The sequence below is a fragment of the Aquila chrysaetos genome, chromosome 4 (assembly GCF_900496995.4).
Source record: "Aquila chrysaetos chrysaetos chromosome 4, bAquChr1.4, whole genome shotgun sequence".
NCBI classification, from domain to species: Eukaryota; Metazoa; Chordata; class Aves; order Accipitriformes; family Accipitridae; genus Aquila; species Aquila chrysaetos.
The window spans coordinates 71,220,444-71,244,412 of record NC_044007.1 but is presented as its reverse complement, the minus strand read 5'-3'; the positions used below and the strand labels follow the sequence as shown (position 1 = coordinate 71,244,412).

Below are 23,969 nucleotides of genomic sequence, written 5' to 3'. Positions count from 1 at the left end.
AATCTGATAGGCCTTGGGGTTTGGGGAAATGAAGGGAAGAAATTGTTGTGGAGTTTGGTGGGATCTTTCATTCCAGAATACAAGCAGTGATTTCTCTTTCAAAAATCTTTCACTAGCTGTGTATCAAGACCTACCTAAAAATAAGGGACTCTACTGTCCAATGGATCTGTGAGCAGAAGGGATTTTTCTCAAGAGGGCAAGACTTTGTCCTTCCTCTTATGGTTCCAGAACTCCTCCGAGGAAAACCTACATTACTGCATGAAATAAACACCTAGTTTTGGTGAGAGCCGGAGTGGTAGTCAGAGCTTCTGACTGTACCAGGTGATTATCCAGGCTCAGAGAGCTCACAGGCTTCGGTACAGATGCCGTAGAGCTCCCAGCACGAGATGAGAAACCCTCTGGCTCCCTTTTGCCATCCTGACACGCGTTGTTAGTGGTTCGTTGGGCAACCCTGTGCCTCTGTGCTGAACTGTGCAGGTCTTCTGCTCAGAGAACAGCTCTCCCGAGGGTAAGAACAGAAAAACGGCTCTGCTGGACCCAACTGATAGGCCTGGTATATTCTTCTGAACATAGATAATAACTTATATTTCAAGAGCGTAAGATGGCAGCTTTAGGGGGATACATTTTCCAGTACTTTTCTCAGCCTTTCCTGCTCTGAAGTTTAGGGACTTGGCTAGAAATTATACCTTTGTTTCTAATAAATCTTGGGTGGGGGAGAGGGATGTCCCATGAAATTGTTTCATTGCTTTTTTATTTTATTCAGGCTTTTAACATCTGCAGTATCTTCTAATGCTTTATTCCATAACTTAATTATTCATTCTATAAAAAAGTGTATTGGCTTTTTTAGGCTTTAATCTGACACTCCACCATTTCGTTTGCTGCTCTTTTCTCCTTGTATTACTAGTAGGGGTGAAGAGCCTCTCCTGTTTTACCCTTCTCAGTGTGGCACATGATGTTAGCAGTTTTGGCATGTTTTTCTGAGCTATCTCTTTTCCAGAGTTATCCCAACCTGCTTATTGTTCCTCACGCAGATACTGTCCCTTACCGTCAATTATCTTACTTATCATCCTTGTCTCTGTTTTCTACTTCAGGTGAGTCCCTCGAGGCTTAGAAGATAAGGCACACTCTCTCTGTGGCAGTAAGATTGCTCTCTTTCATTTCATTTTCCTAATAGTTCATAATATTCCATTTGCTTTAGGCTGATATTTTCATAGAATGGTACATGATTTCTCCAGTTGCAGTAGCCATATTTCAGAGTGGTTACAGCTAACTTAAAGCTCATCACTGGGTATGCATAGTTAGGATGCTATGGTTTTATTTTGGATTCAGCATTTGTCAGCATTACATCTCATCCACAGTTTTATCACCAATCATACAGAATTGAGACCTTTCTGCACTTTTTCAGTCACCCTTGGCTTTTACTGCCCTAAATAATCTGGTGTGATTAACTGTCACCTCACTATTCAGCCTTATCCAAACTACTGGCGACTATGTTGTGTATTTCCCTGCACTGATCCACTAGAAATCTCTCTGCATTGTAAAGAGTGACTATTTACTTCTACTATGTGTTTGCTATTGTCTAACCAGCTTTAAGGGGCTTGTTCCCCAGAAAGAAAGGTTTGGGCCTGGGAACCTCCAAAGTCTCTTCCGCAGTGAACACCTGTGTAAAGAATTCTTTTCACTTTGCTGGTGAACGGTCTGATCTTATTTGAGCTCGCCTTTCATAACGCAGTTACTTATCAGCCCTACAGACTTTCTGGCAGACTTCCTGTTTCTGATGTGCTTAAAACACATTTTATTATTGGTTTTATGCCTTTAGCAAATTGCTCTTCAAAATCTTTTTTGGCCAGGCTTATTAAATTTAACTTGCCAAAGTTGATACTCTCTTCTATTTTTCTGATTGGGAAATGACTTCCACTTTCAGAAGAACTTCTCGTAATCTCCTTTACCGTGCTGTGTATTGAAATGGTCTAGGAAAAAAGTGAGAACTCTGGGGGGTTTCTCTTTCCATGTTCCCTGCCTTCCCCCCCAAAATGACCTGACATTAGGTATGTAGTTAAAGTTATAAAGTAATTATTGGTTCTTTTTCTGAATTGCTTTCTCTTTTGTGTTCCCTCAGAAAAGGCACTAAAATAGGAAGGGAACGCTCATAAAATTCAAACCATGGGGGAAAAAAATCAAAGGGAAACCACCTGCAAAAATGAATAGGGAAAGGAAGGGTTGGTGTGAGAGAAGGAGCAGAGGGAGGAAAGAACAGGTTGGGAAAATTTACACAGACAAATGAAAAAGTGATCATACCAAAATAATCACCTCTGAAATTTTAAAGGTTTCAGCGCAGCTTGCACTACAGTTCAGTGGGATGAGTCCTAGGAATTGTCTGAAATTATGAAATTGTGTATTTTCTGAAAATTATACCCAGATATAGACAGAGGTTTAGATACAGATATAGGCGTGTGCGTGTATGTCCTGCCCCAAAGGTGAGGAAGACAGACAGCAAAGCTTCCAGATGCTTTGATGGGATTTGAATAGCAAGCAGATCCCCCAAACTAGAGGCAAATTTCATCCTTGGGCAGCTGCCCAGATTTCCTCACTCATCAGCAGACTCCAAATGGCAGGTTCCGTCTCTCGTAAACTTCCAGGTGCATACAGACATGTTTCCTCGGTATATCCTGGCAGTGGCTGAGCGCTGTACCCTGAAGCAGAAAAGTGTGGTACCAGGTTATGTCAGTGCCTTGCAGGATTGAGTCCTGCGAGCTTTTGCTCAGGAGCCGCTCCAGAAGGAGAGGTGCTGATTTCTCCCCGAGCCTGCTGCTCTGCACAGAAATGGTGGGTCTGTTTTGAGCCTTAACAATGTAAGGCTTTCCAGCGATGTATTGCCAACTTTAACATTTCTCCAGATTCGCAGAGAGGAGGCATCTTACCTTTTGGAACCGAGCAATTATCAAACTTTTAAAATGCACTTAGCACCCCTGAAAAGGAAGTAAATATAAAAATTAATATGACTATATATATAAATAAATTATCTATTCTTACTCTAGGAGTTCTGCTGGATTCTGAGTTCTTCTTTGAAAGGCCAAGTTGTAGTTGCAGTTGTAAGCATCATGTTTTAACTAGGTTTAACAATGAGACTTTTAACTTCTTTTTCTGAGGACACATCTAGATCCTCCGAAGCAGTGAAATCAAGGTAAACGACAGCACTGGTTGCTTCTGACTTGCACTTTTTGAAAGTCCACTGCACAGGACAAGGGAATAAGCAGTTGGGAGCCATCAGCACCTGGGCTGCGATCGGCCCATAAACCACGTGTTTTGTAGCATGCAGCAGCTTTGATTTTGTTTCCCAGTTGGGTCCGAGATGTAAGATTTAACTCTAAGATTTTTAGCTCTAAAGCCTCCTGGGGTTGAGCTGTAGCAACTCTAAGGCCTCTGCAAGGTTAGCAGCTTTTTTCCAACTGAGCACTGGAGAAATGCTTATTTCAGGGAAGATACCATCCCTGCCCTGAAGCACTCATTATCTTTTTCACTGAGGTGTTTTACACATAGCTAAAGGCCTACATGTATCCTGAATAAAAGCTCTCTGATCAGTCACTCTTTCTAATTTCCCTACCTCCTCATCAATGAATGCTCGCTGGTGCAGGGCTCTCCTTTACCCCTGTAAAGGGAGAAAATTCTTTCAGGAGGAGAAGCAGGATGATACACAGACAGGAAAAGAAAGGCTCAGAGCAATGAGGAAGAAGATACAAAGATGTGAATAAGTTTGGGAATAGTTATCTATTCTTAGTCTAGAGAGCCTGGCAATATAGGAGAAATAAGAAGAATGCAATGGTGGAGAAAAGAAGTGTGGAGAGAAACTTCATCACCGTTACGTGACACAGAAAAGTGACTGAAGGAGAAAGAAGACTCTACGAGAAGACACAACACAGTACAAAGCAGAACTAAGTGATGGAAGTTAGAAAATAAAATGAAAAAACAAGTGTTCAAGAGGCAAATTTAGGGTTGGGTTTTTTTTTAAAAAGCTCAGTAGAAAATGTACACACAAAATGGTACATAGATAAACCATTTTTCTCCCATAATGCTGCAATGCTCCAGAATCTAAACAGGCTGTGCTAATAGCAAATCTGTGAGGTAGGACAAGGTTATTATTTTACGCCCATGGAGCTAAGGCACTGAAAGACAAAGTGAATCTCAAGAGGGTGCAGTGGCAATCTGCAGGTGGAGAAGGGGTCTGAACTTGGTGAGCACCACTGAAGCATTTCTCCCCCAGTAAAGTTTCAGACATTTAAAAAAGAATAATGGAATGAAGTAGGATATGAAGTTGGATATAAAAAGGCATTTTGATATAGCAAAGTATGATTTTATGTTGACCAAAACCATTGTTCTGCATTTTTCTCCTGTTGTTTCTATGCTAGTGGACTTGGCCAACAACGGTATAATCTGTCAGAGAAGCTGTAACAAATATACCTGCATAAGGCTTTAATAACTCTAGCTCGAAACACTAATATTTACTGAAATTTGAGTGTTATCTGCCAATATTGATGCAATGCATGTTCTGATGGTACTGTACAATGAGCAACTGCCAATACACACTTCAAAGCTGTTCCTGGTTTTAAATCTATTATTTACTCTACGGCTCTTCAGTAGTTTCCTGATCAAACTAGTCAAGCTCTACGCTGGCACACTGATAACTCTTATGTTGCACCAGCATATTGAAATATTTCACGGTAGTCTTTTACATCAAGAATTTCACTGCACACAAACACTTTCATAAGGAACTTGAAGAGCACAATACAGACAGCATATTAAAAAATTCTTGATCATTAGAGATGAACTTGTTTGTTTGCTTTTTTGAGAATGATATTATACTCATGACCCTGGAGACAGAATTAAGACTGACACAAGGTGGATTTCACACATTTAGGGTCAAGGCCCCTGACTCTCAGAAGAATTACGAGATGACGCTGGTGAACATGGTCTTTGCTGAGTCTCCTGAGAATGCAGAAGAAGCAAAGTTAAATTGAGCCCTCGGCTTCCAGCAGCAAACTGGACTGGCTCTGAGCACAGGCAAAGCAGAAATTGCCTAAGGTAGCAGGCTGCTGGGAAGGCAAAGTGCACGTCTCTTAACATCCGCCCCCCCCCTAATTTTGTCTATATTAGGACAGGGAAAAACAGGTTGTCTGAAACTGCTGCTGCCCCTAAAGTAGGAGTGGAAACTATTGGTAGAATGCCCAGTGCTGGCAGCTGTGAGAGCTGACTGGTATCAGTCCCGGGAGGCAGCCAGATTAGCAGCGTGGATCCTCTAGATCCCTCCGTTGCAATTCCCCACTTTTCTGCGACAGGCAGGGGTGGCCCTGTCCCATCTGTTGTTTTGGGAGGACTGACTCTCGATTTTGTCTGAGCTGTTGAAAAGTCTTGTGATAGCTCTAGAATAAAAGGCATGCAAAATGTTTATGGTCTTAAATGAGGAATAATCACGGCATTACTTATATTTAGAATTTCAGGGAGCGTCCTTGGACTCAATGTTGTACGTACCATGCTACTCGTTCCAAAATGCAGGTGACGTTATCAGCATTTAACTCTCCACTCCTGGCTATCTCAGTTCTTCCTTTTTCTACCTCAAGTTCTTTGTTGTGAATTCTACAGGTGAGTGTTAAAAAAAATTTTCATTCAGGATGGATGCACGGGTGCTCTGCCATCACTGTCTGCGTTTGGGATTTGAACCACAAATGTGGTTCTGTTTCAACTTTCCAACCTCCCTCTGTTTTGGGGATTTTTGGTTTGGTAATTTCTATACCTCCTGCCATAGGAATTTCCAGAGATTACAAATTCAGCAGCTAAATTCAGAGTCTAGAAGTGGAACTTCCCAAGTCTGTTCCACAGTTGTCTGACTGGTTTTCGTGCCCTGGAGCTCTGTTCCTTCAAGTTGGCAAACCTCAGACCTTAAGTGATGGAGTTGATCTGTTCCTTTAGATCTGTTAATTGTTCTCTTGGTCCATCCTGTGCTTGTGATATTCCCTCACGTCGCAGCCAGTGTTTTTCAAAGTGGCAGAATTTTACAACGTAACTGCTTCTCTGTTTTTACAAATCAAGACAGCTTTTTATTCTAATTGTTCAAAAAGTGTAACAGTGCGCTGTATTATAATCCCCCTTTCTGTCATCTGTATTGGGTCAAGAGTTGTATTGTGAGGCGCGTGAGGATTGGATTTGTTGCTCCTTATTTCATACTTCTTATGGTTGTTTCCTCTTTGATGTTCCACTGCAGTAGGAGAAAGGAGGAACTCTCTCTGAGTTTTGGTCAGGCTCAGTCTTCAAGGGCTGCCCTCTAGCCAGTTCACATGCTTCCTTGCTCCCCCTATTTCTGGCATATTTCTGTTTTTTCTCAGATACAATTTATTCCAACCGTAAGCAAGCTCTGACGTTTGTATGCAGGCATCCTTGCCCTTCTCAGTGAAAACCCTTTGGGCATCATGGCTGGATGCCTACTTCAGCTTTTGGTTTGGACAGTGGCTCCTGTTATTTCAGTTGTCATTATTGTCAAGGAGCTTGATTGTTTTTTATAGTAATCCTCAGTGAAGACTGGATGTTTGCTTCTAGTCTTCAATGAACTATTAGGAAAATGCAATAGGGCACTCAAAAAACCCCCAACAAATCACTTGAGTTTTAAAAGAAGGAAATGGTGGGTGATTTTAAATTATTTTTAGCTCTGTGATTAGTAGTGTATAAATGTTATTTAGACTTTATACAAAAACCACAGTAATTTCTTCTTTGTACCAGTCAACTAGCAACTCCTCTTACACCCACTGGCATACTTAGTCACCTCTTTTGTAAATCATCACAAGCAAACTTACCCAAGGGTAGCTTTGCTAAACTGTCATGCTCCCCATGGCAGTGAAAAATGACCTTCTACCTTCCCTGTAACAACCAGACACGGTGTCGGAGCCTGTCTGAAAACCCAGGGCTCACCCAGAACTGTGGAGTATTGCTTTGCCATCTGCTTCTTGCAGGAGAGGAATTAGTTCGTGCCTGTTAGGGCTAATCCTTTCCCTGCTAGTGAAGTCCTTCCTCCCTTCCCATCCATCCCCCAGTGATCCTTTGAAAACAGGAAGGAAACACTTGCCAGCTCTGGTCTTCTGTGACCCTGCCAGAGGAGACACTCATGTCTCAAGACACCCTGTGCACCCTTCTTTGTTTTCTACTGGGAACCTACTGGTTTCACTCTGTTTCATCTTGTCTTTCCACTGCACCACACTGGCTGGGTGGTAAAAAACTGCAAAATTGTGTTAAGCGGGACTTAAGGGCAAACATCGAAGTGCAAGATTGAGAGCAAAAGGGTATAAATAAAACAATGACAAATTAGCTTCTGGGCTATATTTAAGCATGACTCCCGTTTCAAGTATCCTGCGAGGGATTTCTTTTGCATTGCCCTGCGGTGAGAGCAGAAGGTGGGGGGTTCATGGAATCAGCCTTCTTCCCAGGTGGCAAGCTCACTTCTGCGTGACTTCCACTTCCAAACGCCCTGTATTCCTTTGGGGCTGTGTTTTTGGATGCAAATGCAACTGTCGATCATGTCCTGTCTTGAGAGGGACCTCAGATACTTAAACGGTCGTTTCCATGTGAGCTATCAGGGACCGTCAGAAAAATACAGCTGATTTTGCCTCCTGAGACCAGAAGAGTTGTGCACCACCTTTGTCCTTTGGCAGTCTGCTGACTAGCTGCCCCTGCCCATGGGATCCTTTTCAACTCCTCACGCTCCACTGAGGTTATTTATACAATCATAATATCTCTATTAGGAGATATCAGTTGTGCATGTGTTCTGCAAGGTTTGTGATCACTGGTACCTTAGTGGCTTTCTGGAGACATCACACTTTATTTACATGGATAACAGATGCTCTAAAATTCGTATGGTATGAGTGCTAATGCAACTTGTACGTAATGTTTCAGATATAGTGTCCTTTTTGAAGATCAGCTCCTCTCTGCTTTGCTGTGTGTCTAGGTACAAGGTGCATTTTCTTCTGATCTAGCTGCACTGGAATTCCAGGCAAGGGATGTCACTTTTATAGAGCTATACCATAATTTCATTTTAAAAAAAAAAAAAAAAAAAAAAATTCTGTTTTTACCTTATCTTGGATGTACAGTGCTCGTGGTTCCCTGCAGATACAGTCTCCCTTGATACAGAAGCCCAGACACTGATTTTCAAGATTGGATTTATTTTGGACTTTATTGATGCAATAGACCTTGGTTTTGGCTGCCTTCAGAGAACAGAATTTCAGCCAAGCAGAGCTGATGTTGTAATCTTGGAAGATGATGGCACCTGTGATTGTCCAGTGAGCTTTCCCAGAGATCAGCCTACATTTCTGGGTTTGGACACGATTATTTTAATTTTGACAAAATTACTGGTTGTGTAGAAGGAGAATATGGCTATAGCTGGGGTAGATTTAGATCTCTCCCAGCCATAAGATATTTTATTTTTTGCATCGTGTCCTGCTTTTTAAAAATTTTCAAAGTCAGTGGAGTAGAAGGTCTGATTGTTTTTCAGAATGGTGTAGGAAGTCAACTGTGCGGAGTTATTTATCTCTTTCTTTGCAATATTTTTAGGAAAAGAGGCAAACGTTGATTTTTAAAATTATTCTAAAACAGACGTCACAACAGATTGAAATTTTAATTTTAGAATACCACTGGCTATGAATGAAAGACTTCTCTCTTATCTCCACTATTTTTTTTTTTTTTTTTTTTTTTTTAATAGCTTGGTGCTCTACTTCTTTTCTTTTCGGAAATGATACCCGTCTCTTTTCATCTGTATAAGATAGCCATAAACGCGCCAAAATTTTGCAATTCAGTGAACAATGTGATTCAAATGCTGTACGTGTAGGTTTTTTTCCTCTTTCTCCCTCCCACTAATGAGGGAAGGAGTTCTATGTTTGTGGTATTATACCACAAGGCTCATGATGTTAATATGAAGCTCAAATAATTGGCATTGACAGTCTTATCAAACAAGAATAAAATTGGGACGGTAAAGTAAATGCAAAGTAGAGAAATGGGGCAGAAGGCAGAAACCGAGGAACAGTTTTTTCCACAGCTAGTGGCTTTGCAGTTGGTGGCCACAAAATCATCTTTTTGAACTGTATTGCTTGCTGAGGTGGGCTGACCAAAGCAGAAGAGAGGTAGGATCAACAGCTTTCTCAGGCTTCCCAGTTACAGGTACTTTCTGATGAATAGGGCTCCTAATCACTTGATATAGCTGTATGCTTTATGCCTCAATTACCACAGCTTTCTGTTGCAATCTTTGGTTTATTCACAACCAGTGAACTTCATTGTGCTTTCAGTTTTTGGAGAACTACATTTTTAGTGTTTATCTATTTAAACGAAAGTTCCTTTAACTCATGGTATCGAGTCAATTGAACATGGGTTTTTAAAACAGAGTATTGACTATTCTTTCTTCAAAGATTAGACTTCGTTTCCAAATTTTGGATGGCTTTTTTTTTCCTCTTTTTTGTTTTTTCTCCTTTTTTTTTTTAAATATGGTGCATGATGCTACTGCACTTGCAGAGCTTGATCCAGAAGACTCGAAGCACATGCTTAAGGAGAAGAATGGCATGTGGTTCATGAACCCCATAATTAGTTCCCCTTCCTAGCTCTAAGCAGTAATTAAATCTGTCACTTCTGCTCTGCTGATTCATTTATTTAGCTATTTAATTGCTCAGCTGAATACGTCTTTATCTCCGGAACTGCAACATTTTATTCAGACAAAGAAATAGCATAATCCATTATTATTTTTTTTTCCAAGGGCAGGGACGTGTAAAAGAAAAGAACGCTAATAGTAGATGATTTGGTGGTGTTGTCAGTTTTCACTTATCAAACAAAACAGTATTTAAGGGAAAACTTCAACCAGTGCTTGAGGATAGCTTTCCATAGATAGGCTTGCTTCTCTAGGAAATTCTGTCAAACGCGAGGACCCGATGCATCTGATCCGGGTTTCCATTTCCATAATGAGTTAACTTAAAGCACTTCCAGGTAATAGTCATAATTTTCTGTAAAACAAGAAGTCTTACCCTGATCTATTGGTGGAATATTTTATAAACAGTTTAAAATTGCAAATATACACTAAATTGTTTACAAACTAAGCAGTATCTTTTCTTTATACGTTTTATTTTGGGGTCATTGCTCATGGAGATTTCTGTCATGTCTTTTAGATTTACCATCAAACACAGCATTTTGATCTGTAAAGCAAATGGCATTTTGAACACTTTCAAGCTGACAAAGGAGAGCCGTTCGGAATACCTCTCTGCGAGGAATATTTCCATGCACGCAGTTTTCCTCATGTTACATTTTCAGCATCCTTAAGGGAGGTTGCAAGATTCTTCCACCATTTCTATCCATAGGTTGGAAAAGCTGGTGTAGGAAAGCAGCATGCAAAACAACGAGGACCGGGTCAAGACAGATCAACTCAAACGGGGCCTTTGGGCAGAATGAGAAAATACTGTTTATTTTTGTAACCTTTTTTTTCCTCTTTGAACTCTGTAATGCTAGCTGATCCAGGAAGTGAAAGATAAACCACCCAAAATTCAGAGAGAAAGATATTTTTCTTTCACTTCTGGCATCAGTGGCTCAGTTCCGCCAATTTATTCATCTGCCTGGCTGGCTAGATTTTTATACCATGCACACAAGCTTTCATTTCACTCCATTAGTGACTTATTTTTGCTGTCTTGTTACTCAGTTACAACTATGCAGCTATTTAAGTCATAGGTGATGTTTTTCCCAGGTAAGCTCATTAGCCTAAAAATCTTTTCCTGCTTACCTGGAGGGGTTTTTGTTGTTGAGGATTATTTTTTTTTTTTTTTTTTTTTCCTTCAGCGAAGGTTCTGTCCACTCCTTTGCAATGAGGGTCTGTACTGCTGCCGCGGACACCCAGCTTGGCCCCGCTTGAAGTAAAAGCAGGCCGCTACGTAAAGATCGGGCAGCGAAACTGCGAGGGTTTATTAGCTATATTGCAATACCTCGCAAGCACAGCTGGATGTCCTGCCGTACCTCCAGCTGCCGTGCTGGGCTACAGGGACCTCCACCCTGCCAGTGCCAGAATTGGGGGGCTCCGCTTCGCTCTCCCCCCGTCCTCGGGGAGGGCTTTGCCAGCCCGCGGGCCGGCGGCCGTGGCCCGACAACGCTTAGTCTGTATTGTTTGTGTTGGTGGTGTTGTTCTGCGTCTGTGCGCTCTGGGTTACTGAAAGCTCTTTGTCGAAAGAAAGAATATTTCTGTCCCCGCTCAAACTAGGAAGTCTGGAAATCTGGCGGACGGTTTTGTTCCGGCGAGCCTGCGCACGTTGGCTTTGGGACTAGGGTTTTGCAGGAGCTTCGCTTAAATATTGTCTCTTTTCAATGCGTTCCTTCAAATGATCTTCTAAAAGTACATCCTTTGTTATGTAGGACACATGCTTAACTTCAGGGAATTAATAAAGCAGCAAAACCCATCTCTGGACATCCTCTGAGGATAAGGGTGCTTTGAGGATAAGCCTGTATGTGAATGGGTTTAGTATGAGAAAGCAGTGTTCACTGCAGCGGGACAAACAAGTATGATCAGAGGAGGGCATGGGAATGAAATGGAAAAAATAACATTTATTTGTAGTAGAAGAGAAGTTTATTGTTGAGTTGGTGGAAACCAAACAGAGGAAACGGGGATAATTTCAGACGGCTTTTATCTCAGCTCTAAAAGAGCACGAGGTTAGTGAATAGGATTAACTACTTCTACATAGATTTGTACATAAACATCAAGACAGGAGAGTTGGAGGGACATCGGCTGAGCACCCTCCCTTTGCAATGATTACATTCGGGAACGTCTCGGGGGGGAATTAGGTGACGGCAACTATCGGCTTCTCCTCAGATGAACCTGGCTGTTGTCACCCTGCCATCAACAGACTGGAAATTACTATCTCAGAGGCATTGCAGGGTTTACAAGCAGTCAAATGGGTCCGAAACCCCTCCCGTCTCCTGGCTTGCCCTCCCCATGCCAGAGCGGGCAGCATGCAGCTACTTGCACGGTGTAAACTGGAGGTTTGCAAAGTGGTGCACAAACTCCAGGTCCGGGCACTGCCGGCGGAAGCACTCTGCTTGGTCGAGGGTGTTTGCGGGGATTTTTTGTTAGTTTGCAGCTCTAACTCACTGTAGAGTTAGAAACCTCCAGCTGGAGTTTCTCCTCACTCCCAGCGCTGGAATATGCTGGCGTAAAATGTGTGTAAATCAAATTAGATTAAATCCCCCGGTTTTGATACAAATACACCGGAGTCTGTACTTTATTAATGTATTGATTTACTTATTGGCATATTGGGAACCTCTTGTTAATGTTTTAATTTAGAGAAGTCATTGCTTGTACTATTTGTGTGATGCAATGTATCCGTGGGGTTGGGGGCTACCTCTGGCCAGCCCTGGTCACTGTACGTGGTTATACAAGATATATATTACAGACTCGGGTACCTATAAATATTAGCGTGCAGCTGTCACAAAGGGATTGTGAGCGAGCCGCTCAGGACCTGGAAAACACAATAGCTTGGCACCCAGAAATATACAACTTTGATAACATATTACCAGGTTTCGTATTGGGGGAGAGGGGAGGAAGGCGGCGACTGCTTTTAATCTCTGTCTCTTTTTTTAAATTATTTTTCCTCCTTTGTACTTCTGGTATACATGGGATCTTTACAATTTTTATCACATTAGGATGTGACATTCCTGGCCTTGACAGTGCTTTTGTTTGGATATTTATAGCAGCTTCTGGTCATTGTTGAGCAAAGGAGATTGCCCTGCCCTCTGGCCCTTTCTTAAGCAGATTTTGGGCAGAAGCTCCTCTCATGTGGCACTAATTGAAATGATTGGTGGAGGGGGTGTTGTGAGCACACTCTGCCTGACTCGGGTTTATCTGCCAGGGGCTAAGCCAGGGGAGGGAGGGAGGAAAAACGGGGAGAAGGGAGGAAAAGCAGAAAAAAAAAAAAAAAAAAAAAAAAAAAAAAAAAAGAGAGGAAGAAGAAAAAGAGGAAAAAAAAAAAAAAAAGCCAGCTTTGCCTGACTGTGGTAGGGCTCAGGGCTCCCGGCCATCTGTCCCCGCTCGGGCGGCGGGGAGGGAGCCGGCTGGGGCTGCAGCAGCCCACCCACGGGAGGAAGGGACCGGCGTGGGGCTCGGGGTCCCGCTCGGCAGGTGGGTACCTCGGCCCCGGGTGGGCAGGAGAGAGCAGAGGGGCGAAGAGAAACCTTCTCCCCCTTGCTGGAGTTGTGGGGCGGCCGAGGAGGATGAGGGGGTTATGGTGGGGGGGTATGGGGGTGGGTTGCTTTGTTTTGAGCTTGCAGGAGCCGAGAGGGCTGCTTTTGATTGCGGGTGATTTAGGGGCTGAGTTTTGCTCCTCTGTCTGCCCGGGATAGGCTGCGATGGGTAGAGTCGTTAAAAGATGGAAACCAACAAGTTGCGGTGGAAGGGATTTGTGTGGAGACGGGGCTGGTTTATCATCATCATCCTCATCCGCGCTAAAATCTCTCTCTTAGGGACTGTCAGTTGGAAAGTGTGGGCTTCCCTCGGGTGAGTAACCCCGCCTGAGCCGGCAGCTCCAGGGTTTAAATGCCGTAATTTCAGCTGGAAATGATGTGCGTGTGTGCGCGTGTGTCCCGGTTAATAGTTTCCTGCAAGTTTAACGTGAAATGGAGAGAGGCCAAGGAAAACCGCAGGGGCTGCGGAGGGATTAGAAAGGCAGAGGCGAAGAAGTTTCTGACATGCTAGAAACCAGCATCCCTGTCAAAAGCAACCGAGCTGGAATGTTGTCCCGCGTTTGGGGGGTATTAGCACTGGAAATTACCTCCTTTCGTTTAGCTGTTAATGTTTCTGGAGGGTTTTGGGGGTTTTTTTTGCTTTTAAGTTGCTAATGTAAACAGCCTAAGTAAACAAGCGTATCGTGGTTCTGTGTGGTGTGCAATGGGGGGAAAAAGTGAACTTCAAAGTGCGTGTTTCTTAAAGAAAAGTTAGGAAATATATGATAGCTTTATGGTAACAGTAATAAGAAAGGACTCTGGACTTCATGCCTCTTTATTATTATTATTATTGTTGTTGTTGTTATTATTTTGAAAGGTGCAAGAAGTTTTGTTACTGTGTGCCAAAAACTATGCTTTAATCTTTTTGATACATCTGCTAGAATGTCCTGTTACACTGGATATGGTCATGTTTAGTGTACAACTTCTATTTGTGTTTCTGATAACCCTACTGGTACTACTGGAAAAATAAACACTCACTTAACACGTGTTACCTAATCGTATTTTAACAGCTCTTGTGTAGATTACAGACAGCAAAATGCAGCCATAGCTGGAAATTTTTGTGCGTGCCTGTCTTCAAATCTTAAAAGAAAAAAATAAATTGCTGTTAGAAGTGTGCGTACCATCCAGTCTAGCCGTAGGTTTTGTTTGTTTCTTTTATATGCAGTTTTAGAAGCAGAACAATAGGGAAAAATGGAGTGAGGCAGCTGGTAATCCATTTGTCCACCACTTATGCCTACAAAGATTCCTGGTGCAAAGTTCATGAACTATCACTGAGGATGGTTCAAAATGGAATCCAGGAATCGGCCATACTAAAATCAGGCAAGAGTTTATAAAAATAAAATAAACTGAAAAGCTGGGGCTTGCCTACTTATAAACCTCTTAATAAATACATTATCTATCTAGTATTCTACTCACTGTATTCAAGAAAAGGAAAAACTTGATCGATCGTGTGGTTATTAGTCCATACCTTCTTAATTTATAATCAGGTGAACAAAAGCATTTTTACTTTCCTTACAGTCTGAAATAGCCGATTTCTTACAAAAGACCTTGCCCCCTTTCTTTCTCTCATCTGTGTCCATGCTGCAAGAATAGGTCCTCAAGAATATAACTGTTTGTTTTACTGGTTCCGTTCCTTATCACTCTTGGTCTCCAATTTATGCTGGTTTGAATATTTCTGTAATATTGAAGTCATTTGCCATTATTTCCTTCAAGGATCGTATTTACACACATCTGTAGAGTGTGAGCGCTATGATCACGCTTAGCGAAGTGGATATGTTCATTTTGTTCTTGCATGGCTCAATATATTTTTCTTGTTACTTCAGAGAAGCTAGAAACATGATGAATGCTCCATTAGTGGTATTGGTAAGAAATACATTAACGCAAGTGCACAGTCGGTGAGAAAACACTTTTATTTGAAAGCCTTCTCATAATGGACATCGTACTAATAATCTTAACAACGTGTAACCTGTGCTGCATATCTTCAGCGTTAGATTAGATTTGCTTTCGGATTCTTTGTAAATACAATTTTTATTCAGGATAACTGAATTTCTACTAGATGTCCAGGCTCCTTGTTTCTTTTCAGCCTTTGCAGTCTCTGAATGCCACAGGAATTTGCCGGGCGAAGGGCTGGGTGTGCATGTGGTAGGCGTTCCAGGATGCAGCCCTTCTTCTCCGAAGCCGGCCTCGGTATTGCGGGGCATTGAGGTCTGATATTCACATAGAGTGAAATGTGGTATTAAAAAATAGAAGTCAAATCCCAAGACTGCTGTGTTGGTCGGATACCCAAGAGCAAGCCTGGAATAGCCTTCTCCGGATTACTGCAAACGCGGTGAGCGACTTTTGCAAGCCGTGCGGGAAGCGCTCAGCTTTCTGCCCCGCGAAGCCGTTCGCCACGGAACCGTCGCGGGGCGAGAGGTTTCCTAGCCGAGTCGCACCCCTCGCGGTGCTCCGTGCTGGGGGAAGCGGGACAGGAGCCGGGGGAGCGGAGGGTGAGCTGGCCCTCCTGCTCGGGAGGCTGGGACAACTGGGAAGGGACCCTGCCATAGGGCAAGGGTGTTACCGCTGTGGCGGAAAGTCGCGGAGAAGCTTGCAAAGCTGACGGGGGACGTGGTCGCAGCCGCAGATGTGCGCGTGGCAGAAGCGTGAAAGAGGTCCTTGAAGGAGGGCAGGGTTTTTGGAGCGGCAGATGCTGCGGCAAAACACGTGGTGGTCGTGGCGGTGATGTTTTGAGGGGGGCAGAGAGGTCAGAGGTCTGATGGAGCGAGGAGTAAAGGCGGGCTGACGGCCTCGGGAGCCAAAGCTCTTAATGCTGCCGTAGGGAGACTTTGCAGCTGCATGGATAACCCGGTTTGGGCGCTTTGGGAATAAAGAGTCAGGAGCTGGGAAGTGACCGTCGGGATTCCCGCTCCTCACCACGGAGTGAGGAGGAAGCGTTGGGCAGCTGAGCCGAGGTGAGATGAGGTACAGCAATTATCACTGGGGTGCAGCAGAAGGGCTGGCAGGGGGGGGTGGTGAATAATCTTTAGCCTTTTCTGTTGCGTACGTGAAATCGGGAAGACAAACTATTACAGTTTAAAGCAAAACGTAAGGATAGGAACCCAAAATGAATCCGTGGCACTGAAACGCTTTACTCTCGTTGTTAGTCTTTCCCAAAGATTTTTAGTTAGTGGGGTCTCCATCTTCTGACGTTTCTAACGGCGTCATGACTGGAGATTGTAGAATGCACAGAAATTTATTTCCATAGACTTTGCAAGATCATTTTTCTTTAAAAGAGACCTTGCCGCACTTTTAATAACAGATGCACTTTGTTGCATTCATTTGCTAAGCAACAGAGTCGCTGTGTTGCCTATGAAGCACAAAAGCAAGGGAGGCTTTGACACATGAAGTAGAGCTTACGTAAAGTTCATGAGCAGCAGCAGAAAGAGTGAGTGATGAATTTTCTGGGTTTTGCTCCTTACATTAAAATATTTTAAGGTTGGGTATTTTTCTCTGCTGGCTGCCATCAGCAATAGAAGTATCAACAGGAGAAAAATGGGTCGCTCGGGTTTTAGCATTAAGCAGCAAATCCAGGGCCAATAGGATTTAGCTGGGATGTTAAGGTTTATTCAGTGCATTTAGTTAATGAAGTGGGGGGGGGGGGGGGGGGGGGGGGCAAAGAAAAAAAAAAAAGTCAGTGTCTGGGGTTGGGGGAGGGGATGAAATAGCCTCCTGCCACTGGGTGCATCCTGCGGTGACTCCTCCTGATTGATAGGTGCTCCACAAGACAGAAAAGAACTGAGTGAAGGAGGTTGTAATTAAAAAAATACCAGCTCGATGCCAGCTCTTTTGGATTAAAATCCAGCAGAAAATCTTTGTAACAGACATCCACCTAGTCTTAAGGGTGTGTGTTTTTATGGAGCGTAGTGTCCATTGGCTAGGGGGATGGAAGAGGGAGACGGTAATACATCCAAGCGCCTATAAAGTGGTTATAAAGCCATGAAACTATTCAGCAAGTGCGATTATATGTTAACATTCATCAATCAGGCACAGAAATCGAGTTCAGATTAACAAACTCCCATTTGAGCAGTATGCCAGATTTCTAGCAGACAGCCCCATCGGCCCTGACGCACACGGGTGGCCCTTCGCTGGGCTCACCCGTATTCTGAAGCTTTTGTGTCCCCTGCCAAAGGCTGTCATCCTGTGTACACACACGCTGTTCAGCATCTTGACTTGCCTTCCGAGCCCTGAAAGCCTTCAGCGCAGAGACACAAAAAACAATTAGTATAGAAAGTCATTGTTATTTAAAATATAAAGGGTTATTATCTATACTTCAAAAAAAAAAAAAAAATGCAAACCAACATGAATGGATCTTTTTTCCAAGAGGGTTAACATATGTGGGGGATTTTTTTGGTTGGGTTTTTTTTTTTTTTTTTTTTTTAAATTCTGTTCCCCTACAGACCAGGCTCCCACTCAGATCAGACCTTGTTTTTCCCAGAGCTGTAATGGTCATTTAGAGTCAGATGAACTTTCCTATTCCACCCACCCCCTCAGAGGTCCGTGCTTGACGTCGTAGGTAGACGCTGCTGGGAGTCACTGAGCAGTGATTAAGACTGTCAAGACTCAGCTCAGTGACCTCAACAGACTTTCCCTCTGAGAAGGACGTGGGCATCGGTGGCAGGATTTGACTGTAACAATATGGAATAAATAAGCAGCAGACTTATAAAATGAGTAAAAAGAGTCCACATACCTGTTGTTTTCAGCATAATCTAGTTGCTCAGACAGCAACTGTGTGCTTGATACAAGCGCAAGGAGGACGCTGCAGCATTTCTTAGTAGGATTTATTGCAGTGACACCTGAAAACTTCTACAAAATGGTTCAGAGAAAAACTTGAATGTGTAGGTTTGGTTTTGTTTCCTTTTGACCTCAGGAACAGTTTAAGACAAACATTTTTCAAATAACTAAAAAAACCCACCCCAAACAATGAAAATGTTTAGAAAAATACTGTTTGCACTTCTCTGCCTTGTTCTGTATTGCTTTATTTCTGTTAGATTCACAGTATGCTTACTGAAAAACTTTTGACTATACCTACAGACTAGTTTAGGGACAAGTCTGTAATAAGAAACAAAGAATAATTTCACTAAAATAAAATTTAAAAAAAAAACCCAAACCAAACCCAAAACCAAACAAAAGCATTTGACTGTGATGCTTTAAAACGAGGCTTTATGAAGGTTCAGCCAAGTTTTAGAAAACGGGGGTGGCTGTGTCAGAACCGCAGTCCCAGGCATGCAGCGAAAGTCTGGGCAGCTGCGTACAGAGCAAGTGGAGCTCTAGAAAAAGACTCCCGTCATCTTTTATATACAAATAGGTATGCATTTGTTGGTAAGCAAATACGGATAAGATATTAGTGCTAATCTGAGGATTTCATGAAATGAAATCTGAGCAGTCTGGTTGTCCTGGTGGCAACAAGGGAAGTGGAATACCATCCCAGGTGCAGAGCACTCTACAGAAAAGCAGAGGGGTACGTCTCCCGGGAAAAGAATACTTTTGGATGTAGCTACATGGCAATGAAGCGCTTGGTGCGATGTCCACGCCGTCTAGTCCTGTATTTATTTATGATGGCCTATTGCCTTTACCTCCGTTGGCTTGTATTTTCTCATTGGTGGGCAGTACAGCACCTGTTCAGCATTTGAGCCTGATTTAAATGAATAGAAAGTCAGAATGTGAGCTTTGAAGACCATAAAATGACTTTTCTGTGATTTCATTCAATTAACAAAACTGTGTGTGTACCTCAAGGATTTCATTAGCATGATTGTGGCTACGTGCCAGAATCTAGCCAGAAGAGCTAATGGGAATTTTGCTGGCTGCTTTGTAACATTAAACATTCTATAGAACAGCAGAGATTTTTAAATGAAAAGGCTGTAAAAACATTGGGGACAGACACAACCTTTGTAAATACTGTAAATCCACTCAATAGCTACTATATAGTACTGGATTAAATACTGAAAGTCCCTGAGCTGCCTGGATCTGGTGGAGATTTGCTTACATATGATCAAAGTGATTAAAAAGACTGTTTGTCTTTTTTATTAATGTATGTCATACCTATGAGAGTAAATTAAAACAAAATATTTTGCTCCTGCAAACAGGAAAATATGAGAGATCGCCATTGTTCTGATACGCAAGTTCAGAGTTTTCATTCGCAGTGATGAGAATCAGGTTTGGAGTCTCAACTCCTTTCGGTTCAGAGGTGTTTAAATCTCTGGATTTTGATTGAGTAGTAGGGAACATCAGAAGTTACACCATTAGATTTCTCCGGGAAGAGCAAGGGCTCCAGGCAGACACTGAGAGAGAGAGAGAGAGAGAGAGACTTCATTTCCCCCTCCCTCCTTCCCCCATCAGCATTCCCACTGTACAAATACAGATGCCCGGCAGGTAACGGAAAGACTGTCGCTGTTAATTAAGTGCTGTGAGCATCCCAAGATGCTTACTGTGGACTGGGGTGGGGTAGAGGAGGCTGAATAAAAATTAGAAGAGCTCTTAAACCTTGCTCGTGACAAAGTCTAATGTCCCTTCAGTGTTTGTAGCGTCAGATAAGAAAGATACTCTGAATCTGACCCTGTGTTTTAAGAGACTGCTGAAAGTTTGGAGGCTTCTGTTGTTTCTGCAGGAACGATACATCTCTGACAAAAGCCTCCAATGTGATCCGTGGTGATGGAGCCTCCTGAAGCTGTACTTTCCGTGACTAACTAGAGCAGCTCCCCAAACAGCTTCCAATGCTGACAGAAATGCATCGGCATTTGGGGGTGTCTGTTGTGACCGTCACGTGCTGGGTGTCACTCTTTCCCACTGTCCTGGTTTCAGCTGGGATGGAGTTAACTGTCTTCCTAGTAGCTGGTACGGTGCTATGTTTTGAGTTCTGTATGTGAAGAATGTTGATAACAGTGAAGTTTTCAGTTGTTGCTAAGTAGTGTTTAGATTAAAGTCAAGGATTTTTTCAGCTTCTCAAGCCCAGCCAGCGAGAAAGCTGGAGGGGCACAAGAAGTTGGGAGGGGACACAGCCGGGGCAGCTGACCCAAATTGGCCAAAGGGATATTCCATACCTTGTGACGTCATGCCCAGTATGTAAACTGGAGGGAGTGGGGGCGGGAGGAATTGCCACTCAGGGATTAACTGGGCGTCAATCAGCAGGTGGTGAGCAATTGCACTGTGCATCATTTGTATATTCCAATTCTTTTATTATTACTGCTGTCATTTTATTAGTGTTATCATTATCATTATTAGTTTCTTCTTTTCTGTTCTATTAAACCGTTCTTATCTCAACCCACGAGCTTTACTTCTTTTCCTGATTTTCTCCCCCATCCCTCTGGGTGGGGGGGGAGTGATAGAGCGGCTGCGTGATGCTTCGTTGCTGGCTGGGGATAAACCACGACACGCACGCTTCTAACCAGCATTACTCTTGGCCTCCTGTTTGGTTACAGGAACCATAATTGCCTATATCTCCCTGGGAGCTACAGTACCAATTAATCTGTCGGCATATCCTATCGTAACTTAATATGTGACATCACAGTATTCAACCTTTCATAGGTAGCTAATTAGTGTTTGTGAGTAATTTCACCCATGTCTTAGAAAGCATGCTTTAAGAAGACACTGATCTTCAGCTGTGGCATGGTGACTTCAGGGATGCCTGTTCCTGGTACTGGCTGTGGAGCAGAATGCAGTAGCTTAAACACTGGAAATGCAGATAAATTCCTTCTGCAACTACTAAGACTGTCATGACTGCATGTAACGGGAGCTCACCTGTTTTGCTTCGTGTTGCCCCCCGCATTGGATCACATCTATGGCCAGTTACCGAGTGTCAGGTGATGAGTGACAGATGAGCGGTACTTTATAGCCAGTGGGTGATACGATCTCCTTGCAGTTGTGTGAACATACTTTAATGTGGTTGGATGATGCTTTTTGATTTCTCATAAACAGCCTTCCTGCTCTCTTGGTTTTCAGTTTCAATGCAAAGGTGATAAAAGGCAGAGTTACGGCCATTTAGGCAGCCTATTTTGATATTCCCATATTTTCCGATACTAGTTTTCTTCTGACAAAGGTAGCCTTAACTTTTGGATACGCTAAACTTTTACAGGGTTTTGTTTGCTTGCTTTGTTGTTCGTCTGGGCGAATATATCAACACCACTTGTGGTGGATTACATATAAATATATATATGCCAGGTTTTTTGGTAGCCACTTCTTGACCCCAGACTTGCTGGGAGGAGATTGCTGACCAACTATTTGGACCCTGGGTTTTGCCTTGTCATCCCTGGGTTTCATTTTAGGGTAATCTGCTCACTGAGACCTATTCACTTCTAATCCTGTTCATTGTCTGAAAGGAAATCTCACAGCACTCTGACCTTTCCTTGCCTGTTGTACCTCCCGTTAAGAAACAACCCTGGTCTTACTTGGAGTGGGTGTGCGAAGTTACTGTGGAGTTGGCAATAAAATGCAAGCGAGGCTTTAGAAAAAAAGTGTACAGAAACTATCCTTTTTACCGTGCTTTTATTACATTGGATTGTGCACAGATGGATGGGCTTTTAGTTGGCGCGGGAGTAAAGGGCCCACCAATATATATCTAAACCTTTCTAAAGCAACTTGAATTCCCTTAGGAGCAATGCATTAAAGTGCCTATGAAAATGGAGTTTTCTTTTACCTTGTGACCCTTCTGCTTTCCCATCGCTAGACAGGAAAGACCCAATCTCCAGTGAATATTATTATTAGTCAATAAAGTTAAAAGCAGCAGATCATATATACATTGGGAGATAAATAATAACGAAAGTAGCCAGAACTAGGGTTGCCTACGGCTACTAATAAAATGTCACCTTCATTTTAGCTCTGCATGCCTCTGAGATTAGACTTAAAAATACATCAAAATCTGATGCTCTCAGTGAGAATGTGGCTGAGTTGACAGATACAGAAATGTATTTCTAAATAATATCCCTAAAATCTACTGGACAAGCATAAAAGATTGCAGATGCACCTAAAATAGGTTTCATTTCTAGTTCCTACACTGCTAATGCAATTCAGATTTTTTCAGATACATATATTTTTATATTGGGGGATTATCTTATGTGGAGCTTAGTAGATTTTACAAAATCCTTTCTAGGCTGTGTTGATTTCAAAGATACTAATTCTTACTCACTTGAAACGCTTAAATGGGAACTTAAACTACAACTTTAAACCATGCCTGGCAACTTTCTAAAGAAAATTATCATGTTTATACTACATTAAGTCTCTTGCATACTTTTGTTTATAGAATCTGGGCAAATCAAGTAAAATTTGTGCACATATTTGCCCAAGTTTAAAAGGAAATTAATTTGCACTGTTATCTCTGCTTTCTGAGAAAACCCTGAGAAACAAGTCTGTTGCTGGGAATAGTCACAGAAACATCTCAGCTGAAGTAGTTCTGGATTGATACTTTTATTTTCTTGATAGTAATTGCAATTTTTGGGGGTGTGGGGACATCCACAGAATAAAACCACTTTGGACCTGCAAATATGTCTAAAGCTGAGGGCAAAGTCATCTTCAAAAATCACATCCTCACAGACTCAGACTGCTGATGACTTTGGCTCAGCATGTCTTCTGCTGCAAACCTTATTTCAAGAGATTATTAGTCAAAATTTGAAAACTATGCAGATGTCTCTTGCAGAAAGCCGATGATCTGTCTAATGATCCTCAATACTCTGGGGGAAGCCAGAGAAAATGGTGTGTACTTGCATGCTTTTCATTGAGAACCATTTATTAGGGTAGATGTCAAATGGGTAGGCTATAGTAATAAACAAAAATGGGTTTACAGCTCATGTTGTGAGACTAGCTTTCGTGTCTGCAGCTTTGAATAACTGCTGCTTGTAACAGTCTCTCTTGCCTTCACACTTCTTATTCATGAAAAGGACTTAACTGTATTTGTTCAGATAAATTTCTTTTTAATGTATGATGTGTAATCAACAAAGTATGGAGTTCATCTACATTAATTTTAACCTAATTGTGGTGTTCAATTAATATTTAGTCCAAGTCAGTAGGTTTGTGTAAGCACTGGACACCTATTTTACGTACCTATCTGTAGCTTGTATATACATGTAGTGACCTTGTGACAGAAATGGTATTAGAAGGGATTCTGAGCCATAAACATCTTCTTCTGTTTCTCTTTTTTGGCAATCTGAAGTGCCATTGATCTGCATTCTTAGCCAATGATGGTCTTGGATTTGTAACTGAAGCCATATTTTAACACAGTTTACCTGGTTAGTTTTTACAAACTGAAACAGCTCTTTCTACGTCTTCCACTCATTTGCTGCCTTAATGCTTTGGGACAGACTGTGAAGGTTGTCCTGAATTTTAACATGTGTGCAGAAGACCAAATGTGATAAAAGGCTGAGCTGGAGGTAGCCCTGTCCTCTTGTAACATCCAAGGCAGACGTTGAGGAGGAGGAGATGTCCACAGAGCCCCTGACAGGATTTCTCCTCGATTATTCTTTTGGAGCAGTAGGATGAGAACAGGTTTCTGTCTAATCCCCGAGGGCTCCTGGGATCCTTTGTGCTCCTACATCCCAGGAACATCCATCTTTGTGACAACACAAAGATGTTACCAGCCACTTCTGTTGACTTGGGCTGCAAGATGGCATCTCATTGTGAAGGTGATGTGTGATACCGCTCCAGGTTGTCTCTGAATAAGATACGAGCTTTTT

General features: G+C 42.5%; 1 protein-coding gene across 16 annotated transcripts in view; it reads left to right on the top strand.

Moving 5' to 3' along the window:
* The first annotated feature begins 12,980 nt into the window (after window positions 1–12,980).
* Window positions 12,981–23,969, top strand: part of LOC115340598 (poly(rC)-binding protein 3-like) — a 149,835-nt gene continuing 138,846 nt past the window's right edge. For 3 of the 16 annotated variants that reach the window (XM_030012442.1, XM_030012440.1, XM_030012444.2), the window contains exon 1: window positions 15,865–16,223. The gene's annotated coding sequence lies outside the window, so the exon portion shown is untranslated. Of the gene's footprint in view, window positions 13,172–13,392; window positions 13,547–15,406; window positions 15,602–15,838; window positions 16,234–23,969 lie in introns of those variants that run through there. The other 13 variants (XM_030012446.1, XM_030012436.1, XM_030012434.1 and 10 more) reach the window with 12 other exon arrangements.